Here is a 15,718-nt window from a genome sequence, read left to right on the forward strand (position 1 = left end):
ATCTTCATCCTCTTGATGTTCTCCTTCTCCAGATCCCTCTGCAGCTTCCAGAAGTGTTGATGGGGTTGCTTTTAAAACATTGTTGTAAAAATCATGCGCTTGCTTCACAGTACCCAAACAGTACCTTTTGCCATCATACATGAAGCTCAACCCAGCTGGGATCTCCCATCTGAACCTTATATCTCTTAGCTTGAGCTCTTGCACAAGAAATATAAAGTCCTTCCTTCTCTTTAAAATCTTTGGAGGAATTTCTTTTAGAACCAAAACTTCTTGACCAGCAATCACAACTTTAGTATCATAGGCAGCTTGTATAACTTCATCTCTAATTTCCCTTTTTACAAAATAAACCACCACATCTCTAGGCAACTTTCTCTGCTTAGCAATCCACGAATTCACACGAAACACTTTGTCCATGCTTTGTTTTATTTCAGATGCTGGATGGTTCAATACCCCCTCAAAAGCCTCAGAAACCAGCTGCTTTAAATCTTCTTTAATATTCTCTTTTAGGCCTCTAAGTCTAACAGCAAACTGCATCTGGTAAAATTGAGCCAGACTCTGTTCGCTATCCATTTTGTCTTTTAAATCTTCAATTTCCAATACTTTTGCTTCTAATATAGCATTCTTTTGAGTCAAGTCTTCCACTTGGTCATCCAGCACCTCCACACATTTAGCTACTTTATGCACTGAGGACAAAATGTCTACCTTCATCTCTCTAAGTTTCTGCTCCATCCTTTCTTCCATTCTCTGCTCCAATTTCTCCAATTTCTCCTCCATCTGTACAAATTTAACACCCATTGACTCCAAAATTAACTGGGTATGTTTTTCAAGATCCTTCGATGTCAATACATCAGGAGAATGCAACGCCTGCAGTAATGATTGTTGTTGCACCGGAGAATTTCCAGCACTCCGAAAAGTTCTAGGGGGAGGTTTAGCCGCCATCTTTTACTTACAATTGTGACGCACTTTCACTTTAAGTTTTAAGCAAAGTCCATCAAGCTTGAGAGTAAAATAAAATAATCCTCTTCATCTCTTCATCTTTCCCTCTTGTACTGCTCTGCCTGCTCTTTTCCTTTCATAGTCTCTCCTTCAAGCAGGGATGGTCGCAGACGCCTGGCTCTGCTCCATAAGGTCCGGAGCAGAGACGCTAGCCAGCTGGGAGCAGCCCAGGCTACGGGGGAGTTCAATCCTTCAGCCGCCCGAGCTCCAAGCTCAGGCGGCCCCGGAGAACTCGACCCCTACCTGGGGGCTCACCCCCTCCTCTTCTCCCGAGGAGGGGGCTTCAAATTCGCCCGAACAGCTGATCGGCGCTGTTTCGGGCGAAAAATCACACAGCTGAGCCGCGGGCAGCCCGGGAAGGCTGTCTCCGGCGCCGCGGAGCCACCAGAAGCCAATGCGTGCACTTATTCTTCTGTTGGTCTGTCCGATGTATGTGGTGGGGCAGGTGGTGCATGGGATTTCGTATACTCCTTGGTTTTCTAACCCAATTATGTCCTTGGGGTTTCTTAGGATGGTGGATATTTTTCTGTCTGTGTAGAATGCTGTTTTGATGTTGTGTTTTTGGAGGACCTTGCTGATTCTGTCTGTGGTCCCTTTTAAGTATGGGAGGAGGGCTTTGCCATTTTCTTGTTCTCTGTCTTGGGTTTTTGTGGGTGTCTCTCTTCGGATTAAGTTGGTAATCGTGTTTCTTTGGAATCCATTGGCTGTTAGTACATTAGTGAGAGTGTGTAGTTCGGTTTTTAGGTGTTGTTCGTCAGCTAGGTGTTTTGTTCTGGAGATGAGTGTCTTGGCTACGGAGTTGATCTGTGCTGGGTGGTGGTGTGAGAGTGCGTTCAGATAGCGGTTTGTGTGTGTTTTTTTATGGTAGATAGTGTGTCCTAGGGAGCAGTTGGATTTCTTGTAGACTAAGACATCAAGGAAGGGAAGTTGATTGTTAGCTTCTGTTTCCATGGTGAATTGTATTTTGGGGTGTAGGCTATTGAGGTGCATGAGGAAGTCATCCAGTTTTTCTTTGCCGTGTGGCCAGATTACGAAGGTGTCATCTACGTATCTGAGCCAGAGTTTGGGTTTGTGGTTGGATTTTTCTAGAGCGAGGGTTTCAAAGTGTTCCATGTAGAAGTTTGCGATGACAGGTGAGAGGGGTGATCCCATGGGTGCTCCTTCCATTTGTTTGTATCTTTGTCCATTGTAGATGAAGTATGTGTTAGATAGATACTATCTACCATAAAAAAACAAACTTTGCCGTGTGGCTCAAGAGGTAAAAACAACTGCCTGTTCGATGGCCTTCAAGATAGGCTGAAACAGGAAATAAAGATTTGCCCCATGTTTGGGGCCTAGCAAGGTAATCTAAAGAGTTAACAAGTATTTGACACATATTTTCCCTTGCTTCTAAAGCTAACAAAGCGAGAGAGATCCTGTGGCTCAAGAGGTAAAAACAACTGCCTAGTGTGCAATCAGCCCAGGTTCGAATCTCAGAAGGGTATGGCTGACTGATGAAAACTAATAAGTTTGAAATGCATTTCAGTCTCCCTTAATTCTTTGTTAGTAATTTACATAAATATATGAGCTGTCCGGTGTGACTACTGCCTGTTCGATGGCCTTCAAGATAGGCTGAAACAGGAAATAAAGATTTGCCCCGTGTTTGGGGCCTAGCAAGGTAATCTAAAGAGTTAACAAGTATTTTATATATACATATACATATACATATACAGATACAGATACAGATACAGATACAGATACATATTGTATATGTATATGTACACACACACACACACACACTTTAAGTATCACTCTATTCTGTGTTCCCATTGCCTTTAAAATTGCTTACCGAATTGTGTACCCTGTAATTTAGACTCTTTTCTACTTCATAATCAAGGGAATTTGCACATCCTCTTTCTCCCCCCCCCAATCTCTGTGTTTTTCCTTTGGTAAACACTCCTCATCCCCCATGGGCAATTAAAATAAGATTTCATGAAATGTAACCTTAGGATGAAAAGAAAATCTTGTTGGTTTCAACATGAAGCCCAAAAAGGGAGATCAGACCTTGTCTTATTGTGCATAAATCAGAAGAAATAATTTACATTGTGATTAGTGTTCAGTGTAATTTCTTTCATGTATATCCTCTGAGTTGTTATTATGCAGCAGTTGCCTTTTTAAATTTATAGAGTTTAAGCAAAATTAGCCCCTGAGCGTTTCCACTAACAAGCAAGATTTACTTCTGGTCAGGAGGAAAAGGGATATCTGATAGTGGGGAAGGGAACTTTCTTTCCAGTCTGGAAGAACAAATGAAAACCCAAAGCAAGGCAAGGCAATTGAGACTACAATTTTAGCTGAGTCTCTCTATATTTCCCAGTGTTCTATTTCACAAGCATTATTTATCTCTCCTGGGCTTGGCTAAATCAATCCAGACAAATAGTTCTGCCTAACAACTTCTCCATCTCAGCCAGGATACACCCTTATGCTAGTGGAATTCATTGGGCAAGAAAACCAATTGCAACATGGGCAACAGCTCTTCTCCCTCTGGTTATTATTGCAGAAATAAATGTGTGCACTGCTGCAAGCATAGTATTGCTTTTGTGAAACTGTGACAAGACATGAGTATTTAACAATGACGACAATAACCAGCTGTGGAGAGCAGCTCTTGACATGCCATATGAATTCTTCTCTTGACAGACGTTGCCCTCTCTGTAATAGAGCTCAGCAGGAAAGCTAACTCTGCCATTCGGAAATGTCCACAAAATAATTTTGTATACATATGATATGATAGCCTCTGATAGAGTCATTTTAAAATGAGTTTTCAATGGCAAATGTACGGTCCCTTTGGGAAACCCTAGCTTGGTGACAATCTAGCTCACAGTAGGAAAATCACTCCTACTGGGGCTTAACTACAGTTCCTAGCATCTTTCAATGGCCAGTGATGAGGATGTTAGTTCTACTTCCAGAAGTACTTTCACATAAGACAAATTTGTGATAGACAGAGCAGAAAGGGCGGGAGCTTTTTATGGAAATAGTTACATTTATAGCTATCATGGGGCATCTTCCCATTCATGCATTATCTGTGGGTGCCATAGAGAACAACTACTTAGCTGTTGTGATTCAGGGTCAGCCTGTGGGTTTGGCAGTTGGGTCGGACGACTCAGAGGAGGAGGAGGGGGGTGTTGAAGAGCTTGCTGAGGGGATTGGACAGCTTGATGAGAGCCCCCAGCAAGGCCCCTCTCATCTGATCACGATGCAGACCCAGCTGTGTGAGCCTGACAGCGTGGATGAAGATGACCCACAGCTGGCCCTGTTCAAGGACGCCCGACGCAGGAGGCAATCAGTCAGGAGTAAACAGAGGAAGGCAATGGGGCACCTGAGAAGGAGGCACAGAGAGGCCACGCCCTGAACTGTATTTAAGGGGAATGTGTGGGAGGGCTGGTTTGCTGAAGGCAACCGCTTGGATTGTTCCTGCTTCTTAGCTCGTGTTTTATGGTTGGTGTCTTGTCTTGCTCTGTTTTATGTGAATAAATTTGGCAGGCGTAATTCCAGCCTCTTGCCGTTTGTAGAGGGGTTGTCCCTGCCTTTTCTGCAGGGCCGGTAGCAGGCTGGTACAGAACATTAGCATAAGGAGGAACAATAGCTCATCAATTAAAGACTGACAGCCCGGGTTTGAAACCTGAGTACTGCATGATGGGGTAACTCCTGTTCCTGCTCCAGGTCTCTCCATCCTAGCATGCAAATGCAAGTAAATAGTACCACATTGGTTGGAAGGTAACAGTGTTCTGTGTGTCTTGGCATATAGTCATGCTGGCCAAATGACCACGGAAAAGTCTTCAGTTAACGCTGACTCCCTTGGTTAAGAAATGGAGATGAGCATCACTTCCTAGAGTCGGAAACACCGAGCAGGGGAAACCTGTACCTTTTACTTAGCATTTGTGATGTTGGAGAAGACTGCATCACCACTCTGACATAACAGTCTTACTCAATGTGGTATTCCCCAAATTGGTGAGACTATTGAATCCAGAATTCCCAGCTTTCCAAATGATCAGTTTTTTGGTCAGGCTGTTTGGGACTATGGGATTTGTAGTCATAACACATTTGCTATCAGCTTGAGGAAGTTTCCATTAATCCCCCATAAGGAAAGAATCTGAAGACAAATTTTACAGTAAAAGCATTTGTGAAAGTGACACTTTTAGAAAGAAGGATCTTCATTAGGAAGGAGCTACCAATTGAAAGACTAAATAGTAGCAACACCCCATAAAAATATTTTCTAACTAAAAGTGATGGGAAGCACAATTTGAAGCAAGCAATAGCTTTTCATCCTTAACAAAGCCTACCATCCAATTCTGAAGAATATGGTTTCCTTGCTTTTTGATTATCAACCATTCTTACAAAAACAAATGCCAGCATGTTCATATTAAGAAAGACTGAATGACTGAGGTTAGTAGAATTGCAACAGCATCATCGGTTTTCAGAATCCAGGAAACCTGAGCTGACCAGAGTAAATCAGGATGGGAATATTTATGGTAACATTTGACTTTGAGTCAGAAATCTAGGCAGCTAGTGGCTGACTAAAATATTTGTAGCTTCTTAGGGTTGTAGGAGATCTAATGCACACATTCCTAAATATAAAAAATGATTGGACTATTATTTACATTGACATATTATAGTGGATGGAGAAAATAGAACAAACGAGCAAACAACTAGAATCCAGTTCTTAAAGTAGTATAAGGGAAGAGAGAAGAATTTAGCAATGTTCCAATCCAGCTTTGTTAGCTTACACTAAGGTACAACAGTTGGCAAACTGTAGGATAAATCTACCTTCTGACAGATACCATCTGCTTTCCCAGCAGGTGAGTGGAAGAACAGGGTGATGACTAGATGTGCCATTAGACCACTTAAGGCAGTTTTTATTCATTTATTTTACATTTTTTTAAAAAAAATCCCATTTACTATATCCCGCCCTTCTCCGAAGACTCAGGGCGGATTACAATCTAAAGCACAAATCAATGTGCTTAGCAATAGCCTTCATTCTATGTATATGCCTGCTTATTAGGGCTTTTGCCCCCCCCCCCCCAGCGGCATTATTACAAAGTCAGCTTATTGCCCCCAACAATCTGGGTCCTCATTTTGTTTGTTTGTTCTAATGAAAAATAATAATAAATGCCTTCAGACAAATTCAATATAATCTTCCAAACCAAAAAATGTTATAGTAGCAATTACCTAACAGTTAGGTCCACCTGATCAAACAAAACAGGTGACCAGGGTCTATACATATTTCTCCTACATACAGAATGCAAATGGAATAAGAAATATAAAGAAGAACACCATCAAAACAAGGTTTGCTGTGTTAGACATTTAAGGAAGTATTGCCAAAAATAGCCTCATGTAGCTGCTTACATATGGAGTATTAACCATGATACTTGTTGTTGTTGTTGTTGTTAGCTGCGAAGTCATGTCCGACCCATCGCGACCCTATGGACAACATTCCTCCAGGCCTTCCTGTCCTCTACCATCTTCTGGAGTCCATTTAAGCTCACACCTACTGCTTCAGTGACTCCATCCAGCCACCTCATTCTCTGTCGTCCCATTCTTCTATTGCCCTCAATCTTTCCCAGCATTAGGCTCTTCTCCAGTGAGTCCTTCCTTCTCATTAGGTGGCCAAAGTATTTGAGTTTTAGCTTCAGGATCTGGCCTTCTAAAGAGCAGTCAGGGTTGATCTCCTCTAGGACTGACCCGTTTGAACGCCTTGCAGTCCAAGGGCCTCGCAGGAGTCTTCTCCAGCACCATAGTTCAAAGGCCTCAATTCTTTGGTGCTCACCCTTTCTTATGGTCCAACTTTCACTGCCATACATTGCAACTGGGAAGACCATAGCCTTGACTATACGCACTTTTGTTGACAGGGTGACGTCTCTGCTTTTTAGTGTGCTGTCTAGATTTGCCATGCCTTTCCTCCCCAGGAGCAAGCGTCTGTTGTGGTTCAGGGTCAGCCTATGGGTTCGGCAGTTGGGTCGGACGATTCAGAGGAGGAGGAGGGGGTGTTGGAGAGCCTCCAGAGGATAGCCCTGAGGCTCCACAGAGCCCTCAGCCAGGCCCCTCCCATCTGGTTATGATGCAGACCCAGCTGTGTGAGCCTGACAGCGTGGATGAAGATGACTCACAGCTGGTCCTGTTCAAGGATGCCCGATGCAGGAGGCAGTCAATCAGGAGTAAACAGAGGAAGGCAATGAGGAACCTCGGAAGGAGGCAGAGATAAGCCACGCCTTGAACTGTTTAAAAGGGGAATGTGTGGGAGGGCTGGTTTGCTGAAGGCAACCGTTTGAATAGCTCCTGTTTCATGGTTCGTGTTTCTGTTTGCTCTGTTTGCTCTGTTTTATGTGAATAAATTTGGCAGGCTTAGTTCCAGCCTCTCCCATTTTGTAAAGGGGTTGTCCCTGCCTTTTCTGCAGGGCCAGTAGTAGGCTGGTACAGAACAGTGTCTTTTAATTTCTTGGCTACAGTCCCCATCTGCAGTGATCTTGGAGCCCAGGAAAATAAAACCTGTCACTACCTCCATTTCTTCCCCATCTATTTGCCAGGAATTGAGAGGGCCGGATGCCATGATCTTGGTTTTCTTAATGTTAAGTTTCAACCCAAGTTTTGCACTCTCCTTTTTCACCTGCAACACGAGGCTCTTTAGTTCTTCTTCACTTTCTGCCATTAGAGTGGTATCATCTGCATATCTTAGGTTGTTGATATTTCTTCTGGCAATCTTAATTCCAACTTTTGATTCATCTAGCCCTGCCTTTCTCATGATGTGCTCTGCATATAAGTTAAATAGGCAGGGCGACAGTATACAGGCTTGCCAGACTCCTTTCCCAATTTTGAACCAATGAGTGGTTCTGTGTCCAGTTCTCACTGTTGCTTCTTGGCCCACATATACAGTAGGTTTCTCAAGAGACAAATAAGATGGTCTGGTAAGCCCATCTCTTTAAGAACTTGCCACAGTTTGTTATGATCCACACAATCAAAGGCTTTAGCATAGTCAATGAAACAAAAGTAGATGTTTTTCTGGAACTCTCTAGCTTTCTCCATGATCCAGCGTATGTTGGCAATTTGATCTCTAGTTCCTCTGCCTCTTCGAAATCCTGCCTGTACTTCTGGTAGTTCTTGATCCACATACTGCTGGAGTCTAGCTTGTAGGATTTTAAGCATAACTTTACTAGCATGTGAAATGAGTGCAATGGTGCGATAGTTTGAACATTCTTTGGCACTGCCTTTCTTTGGAATTGGAATGTAAACTGATCTTTTCCAATCCTGTGGCCACTCTTGAGTTTTCCAAATTTGCTGGCAAATTGAGTGTAGCAATTTTACTGCATCGTCTTTTAAGATTTTGAATAGCTCAGCTGGAATACTGTCACCTCCACTAGGTTTGTTGTTGCTCAGTTTTTCTAAGGCCCACTTCACATTCTAGGATGTCTGGCTCGAGGTCAGTGACCACCTCATTGTGATTATCAGGGATGTTAAGCTCATTCTTGTATAGTTCTTCTGTGTAATTTTGCCACCTCTTCTTAATCTCTTCTGCCTCTGTTAGGTCCCTGCCATTTTGGTCCTTTATCATGCCCATTTTTGCATTAAACGTTCCCTTCATCTCTCCAATTTTCTTGAAGAGATCTCTGGTCCTCCCTATTCTATTATTTTCTTCTATTTCTTTGCACTGTTCATTTAAGAAGGCATTCTTATCTCTTCTAGCTATTCTCTGGAAATCTGCATTCAATTGGGTGTATCTTTCTTTTTCTCCCTTGCCTTTCACTTCCCTCCTTTCCTCAGCTATTTGCAAAGCTTCCTCAGACAGCCATTTTGCTTTCTTGCATTTCTTTTTCTTTGGGATGGTTTAGTTGCTACCTGTTGTACAATGTTGTGAACCTCTGTCCATAGTTCTTCAGACACTCTGTCTATCAGATCTAATTCCTTAAATCTATTTGTTACCTCTACTGTATATTCAACAGGGATATGATTTAATTCATACCTGAGTGGCCTAGCACTTTTCCCTACTTTCTTCAGTTTAAGCCTAAACTTTGCAATGAGAAGCTCATGGTCTGAGCCATAGTCAGCTCCTGGTCTTGTTTTTACTGACTGTATAGAGCTTCTCCATCTTTGGCTGCAGAGCATATAGTCAATCTGATTTCTGTGTTGACCATCTGGTGATGTCCATGTGTAGAGCCGTTTCTTGGGTTGTTGGAAAAGAGTGTTTGCTATGACCATGGTATTCTCTTGAGAAAATTCTATCAGCCTGTGCCCTGCTTCATTTTGTACTCCAAGGCCAAACTTGCCTGTTATTCTGGTTATGTTTTGGCTTCCTACTTTAGCATTCCAATCCCCCATGATGATAAGGACATCATTTTTTGGTGTTAGTTCTATAAGGTGCTGTAGGGCTTCATAGAACTGGTCAATTTCATTCTCTTCAGCACTGGTGGTTGGGGCATAGACTTGGACTACTGTGATATTGAATGGTTTGCCTTGGATTCGAACTGAGATCATTCTGTCATTTTGAGGATTGTATTCCAGTATTGCTTTTCCTACTCTTTTATTGACTATGAAGGCTACACCATTTCTTCTGAGGGATTCTTGCCCACAGTAGTATACCTGATGGTCATCTGAATTAAATTCACCCATTTCTGTCCATTTTAATTCACTGATACCTTACATGTCGATGTTTAGTCTTGTCATCTCTTGTTTGACCACGTCCAGCTTTCCTTGATTCATGGATCTTACATTCCAGGTTCCCATGGAGAAAAAATCTTTACAGCATCGGACTTTCCTTTCACCACCAGACACATCCACAGCTGAGCGTCCTTTCAGCTTTGGCCCAGTCGCTTCATTTTTTCTGGCGCTACTAGTACTAGCCCTCTGCTCTTCCCCAGTAGCATATTGGACGCCTTCCAACCTGAGGGGCTCATCTTCCAGCGTCATATCATTTTGCCTTTTGGTACTGTCCATAGGGTTTTCATGGCAAAGATACTGGAGTGGGTTGCCATTTCCTTCTCCAGTGGATCATGTTTTGTCAGAACTCTCTGCTATGACCTTTCCATCCTGGGTGGCCCTGCACGACATAGCTCATAGCTTCATTGTATTACACAAGCCCCTTCGCCATGACAAGGCAGTAATCCATGAAGGGGAACCATGTTACTTAGCTTCAGCTAAAGCTTCTTACATGAAGTAGGAAGGTTTAGTTTGGGTATCTAAATTATTCAAGTTAAAAAGACATACAATCCCTCACCAACATTACCATTTAATCAGGGAGTGGAGGGAGGAGAGATTGATAATGTCAATAAAGGAGAATACTTGTAGCTCACGGTTGTGCTAATGACTAGCACTGATGATGTTACAGTACCTAGTTTGGGTAATGAAATGTCTGTAATAAAACAACATCCCTCAGACTGATAATGAAACCAGTATGTGCAGAGATGCTCATGATGGGGATAGTGGGTATACCTGTGCATCTCTCTGTGCTTCTTGATACCCAAACTTCTCTGTTGATTGGATCTACTCACACTTAACCTGGTCAGTGAAAGACGTAGCAGGGCATTAGCATGTCATACTAACCTTGGTTAGTGTTAACTTTCATTAAGAGAGGGAGTGGAGGGGTGTGAGTTAGGGCTTTGTGTAAACCCTGCCTAAATGGTTGGCTTATGAGAAGGTTGTTTATGTTGTCAAGTTAAATATATTAGGTGAATAAAGCCATCTAGGCTACTTTTGACATTTTCCAAATTTATAATATTTAAGAGGATAAAGTGTGTGTGTGTGTGTGTGTGTAGGGAGAAAATTCTGCAGTAACTATACTCTCTCCAGAACAGTACAGCATAACTGTGCCAAAATTATTACAGGTAGTCCTTGAGTTATGACCACAATTGAGCCCAAAATTTCTGCTGCTAAGTGAAACGTTTGTTAAGTGAGTTTTGCCCCATCTTACAACCTTTCTTGCCACAGTTGTTAAGTAAATCAATACAGATATCAAGTTAGAAATTGCAGGGTTTTTTGGTTGTCCAATGGATGCAACCAAGTGCTCAAAGTTTGCATTTTGATTCTTCTATAATTACAGTGGGCAAAATGCAAGACACTTCACCACCTGAGGACAAGTTGGAACTCTTCCTTATTGTACACCAAATTTTGGGAGCATGCTAGCATTCTACACAAGAAACAGCAAGCCACTATAATTCCCCCCTCCAAAAAAATGAAGGACGATGAATTATCTGCCGATATTCTAATAGTACCAGCATTATTAATCTCTGTCTTAGTGTCCCTGGTCTGATATGGACAAAACCCACTGTGCTCAAGGACTCTCCTTCCAAAATTAACATTTCTATGTGGCACATTATTTTTTGGCCTTTCTTTATTTATTAAAGAGTTTTACAAATACATTTTAAACATAAAAACCCCTCCCTCCCTCTCCCTCCCCCCCTGACTACCCAGAGCAAATACGGGGTATTAACCCTAACAATCTTAAACTATAATATGCTAACTAGCTATAATAACACTTTAAGTCCTATCGCACTTTAACTCTCCTTAAAAATAACTAAATAATAACAAATCTTATAAATCTAATACTTATTCAAATGCTAAATGAAACTTTTTAGTCCCATATTTATTCTGGATATAATCAATCCATCTTCTCCATTCCAAAATATATCTTTGTTGCGAATGATCTTTCAAATATGCTGAGATTTTTGCCATTTCTGCCAGGTTCGAAACTTTTAAAGTCCATTCTTCTATATTAGGCAAATCTTTCTTCTTCCAATATTGCGCTACCAAGAGTCTTGCTGCCGTTATTAAATTCAACATCAATTTAGTTTCTATAGCAGTAGAGTCTATAGTAATACCCAGCAAAAATAATTGTGGAGAAAACTTTATCTTTTTCTTAAATATCTTCTGCATATTCCACCAAATTTTACTTTCTTTCTCTTTTGTGGTGAATTTAATCCATTAACATTCCAGGTTAGAAACTTTGTTGCCATCTTTTGCGACTTGAAGCTTTTGGAGCGTTTCTTGCAAATCCATAAGCATCTGCCTCTTTGGCCTAGCCCCTCCCACTGCTTCACTAGTAAATTCCTGACTTGTAGTTATAGAAGACTGTTTCTGTTGTTGTTGTTCCTTACGTCTAGATGCAGCCCGTGTCACTCTTTGAGTCTTAGATTCTTCTAATAAAACCAGGGGTTGCACAGTTTCCGAAATTTGCTGTACTTCTTATACCTGTCGCTCTCCTTCTTCTTTTCTTCCTTTAACTTCTTCTTTCCCTCCTTTAACTTCTGAAGATGGCGGTGAACCTGCTTTCAATACATTAGAATAAAAATCACGTGCTTTCAGGACTGTATTAAGACGATATCTTATTCCAGCATAATTCACCACAATCCCCACTGGTATTTCTCATCTGAACTGAAGCTGTTGTTTTTTTAATTCATCTGCCAGAAAAACAAAATCTTTCCTTTTTCTCAAAATTCTTGGGGGAATCTCTTTCAGAATCAAAACCACTTGATTAGCCACTTTAAATCTATTATTGTAAAAAGCTTGAATGATCTCATTTCTGATCTTTCTCTTTGTAAAATACACAACCACATCCCTTGGCAGTTTCCTTTGCCTAGCAATCCAAGAATTAACACGAAATACTTTATCTATCTCCACAAAAATAACTTCCAGTTGAATTCCCAAAATAGGTGCCAGAGCATCCACCATCTCCTCCAGATTTTCCTGTGGGTTTTCTTTTAAGCCTCTTATCCTCAGGGCAAACTCCATGTCTCTATATTGTGTCATAACCACATCATCATCAATTTTGTCCAATTTATTCTCAACTTCACACATTTTAGCCTCCAGCATCAGATTATTTTGTTTCACTTCTTCCACACGTTTATCCAGACTCTCAATACAACCTGAGAGCCCTTGAAATGCCATCAAAATGTCCTCCCATATTTCCTTATTTTTTTCTTCAATAAGTTCTGCCACCTGCTCAGATATTTTTTCAGACTGAAGTTTTAAAGCATCTTTTAAAGAATCTTGTAAGTCTTTTAAAGTCAGTGGAGGTGCAGCAGCAGGTAACATCAAAGATTGAATTCCAGATTGCTGAACAGGTGATGCCCACGGACTTTTAGAAACACTTTCAATGCTTGGTACAAAGAATCACTCAGGCGCCATCTTTCCGTCCTTTTTAAAATGATCGTTGAAACAGGAAAAAAGTTGAAGTTCCAGAGTTAAAGTCTTTTTTTATTGAAAAGTTTTACAGTACATTTTTTTAAAAACAAAACCCCTCCCAACCCCCTCCCCTTTCCCGAAACCTCCCCAACTCTTCCCTCCCCTCCCCCTCCCCCCTCCCCAACTTCCCAGAGCTAAACACAGGGTATAAAAATACGAACAAACATAATCTACAATATGCAAACAACAATAAAATATTAAATTCTATCGCACTTTAACTCTTATTAAAATAACTACAAGCAATTTATATATCACATAAATCCAATATTATTCAAATGCTAGGTGAAACTTTTTAGTCCCATATTTATTCTGGATGTAATCAATCCATCTTCGCCACGCCACAATATATCTCTGTTGCGACTGGTCTTTCAAATACGCTGAAATCTTTGCCATTTCCGCCAGATTGGAAACGTTTAAAGTCCATTCTTCTATAGTCAGCAGTTCCTCCTTCTTCCAATATTGCGCTACTAAAAGTCTCGCTGCCGTAATTAAGTTCAACATCAACTTACTGTCCACAACAGTAGTATCTGTGATAATGCCCAGTAAAAACAATTGCGGACAAAACTTTATCCTTTTCTTGAATATTTTTTGCATATTCCACCAAATTTTAATCCAAAAACCTTTAACCTTTTTACAAGTCCACCATATATGAAAATACGTTGCATCCTCACAACCACACCTCCAACATTTGGGCTGGCAGTTCGGATACATACTTGCTAATTTTTTAGGATCTAAGTGCCACCTATAAAACATTTTATAAAAGTTCTCTCTTAAGTTTTGGGCCTGTGTAAATTTTACATTTCTCACCTAGATCTTTTCCCAAGTATCCATTGTAATAACTTTTTGAAAATTCTGAGCCCACTTTATCATATAGTCTTTGACAAGTTCCATCTCTGAATCAATTTCTATCAGTGCAAGATATATTCTTTTGATATGTGCTTGACCTTGATCTCTAATTTGCTTTACCAAATTTTCATCAATCATTGAGAAACCAATTTTCTGGTCTTCCTTCCACCTAGCCTGTAATTGCCCATACTGAAACCAGGTTTGTACAATCTTTTCTTCTTTTAAAATATTATATGGCTTTAATTGCCATACATTCCTCTCAAAACACAAAATTTCCTTATATGTAATCACATCATGTTTAAACCCAACATTTATATTTTCTATTGCATGTTTAGGTATTGCCCAAATAGGTATCTTATAATTTAACTTATGTCTGTACTTTTTCCAAACTCGCAACAGAGCATGCCTTAAAATATGTATCTTGAACAGATTGTCCACCTTCTTATCATACAGTAAATATGCATGCCATCCAAATAACAAATCATGGCCTTCAAAATTTAATAATCTCACTTGTGTTAAATTGAACCAATCACTTATCGCTGACAAAGCAGCAGCTTCATAATATAATTTAAAATTAGGCATTTTAAGACCACCTCTTTCACGTGTATCTTGCATAATCTTAAATTTGACTCGTGAGAGTTAAAGTCTTATACTTGCTGTTTATATTGCTCCCACATCCACTCCGCCTGCATCAATTACTCCAAAAAACAAACAAATCCAGCAGGAGTGGATTCAGCGTCTTGTTCTGCTTAAAAGCAGAAAAATCCTCCAATCCGTAGTGTTTCCGGGCTTCGGGGGAGCTCTCACCCTTCAAGTCCCAGAATAAACATTCTGGGGCTGTAGGGGAGCTCTACCCCTACCCAGAGACTCCCCTTCCCCTCTTCGCCCGAGGGGTAGGGTTTTTAAGCCGCGGAACAGCTGATCGTCGGCTGCTCCGCAGCTTTAACAAAATCGGAAGGCCGACTGTCCACGACACTGAAGCGCCACCCGGAAGACATTTTTTGGCCTTTCTTATTTTACCTGTGTCTCAATCCTTCTTGGTCTCATTCATTTGCAGACCTGTTTCCTACTGCCTTCACTGCTGTGCAGAGTTGAGAACTTTCCACTGATGGAATGGAGGGTGGGTTGTTTTAGTTTCTCCCACAGATGAAACCTATCTCTGATTTCAGTAAGAGGAGACTGCCAAGAACATTATGCCAGGAAGTAAAAGAAATCACATTTTTGGCAGATGGACAGCAAAATAAACATCCGTGTTTGGTGGATAATACCTGCAGTTGTTTCTCTAAATGTTTTACAGCCTTCACCCTTTGTGTAGGCTGTAAAACAATTAGCGAAAAAAAGCTTAGAAAAGTGTTTCAGAATAGAATCATAACTGGAAAATTGTTGCATTGTACATATGCATGCGTGTGTGTGCCCAAACACACACACATTCTCACACTGAAAAAACACAGGGCAAGATATTTCCAGGATAGAAAATACATTTTTCAAAGTTATTTGTTAATAGAAAAATTGGGTTCTGTAATGGGCTGGTAAACCATTTTTCAGAGGCCGAGAATTAATTAGCTGAGCCACCCCTTCAGGGACCTCCTTGGTGAAGATTAAAAAAAAAAATCAAGATGGTGGTTACCTCTAAGTTACTGAAGCTAATCCTTTTTTACAAGTGGGCATGCAGTAC

Source organism: Vipera ursinii (assembly GCF_947247035.1).
Source record: "Vipera ursinii genome assembly, chromosome: 2".
Taxonomy (NCBI): domain Eukaryota; kingdom Metazoa; phylum Chordata; class Lepidosauria; order Squamata; family Viperidae; genus Vipera; species Vipera ursinii.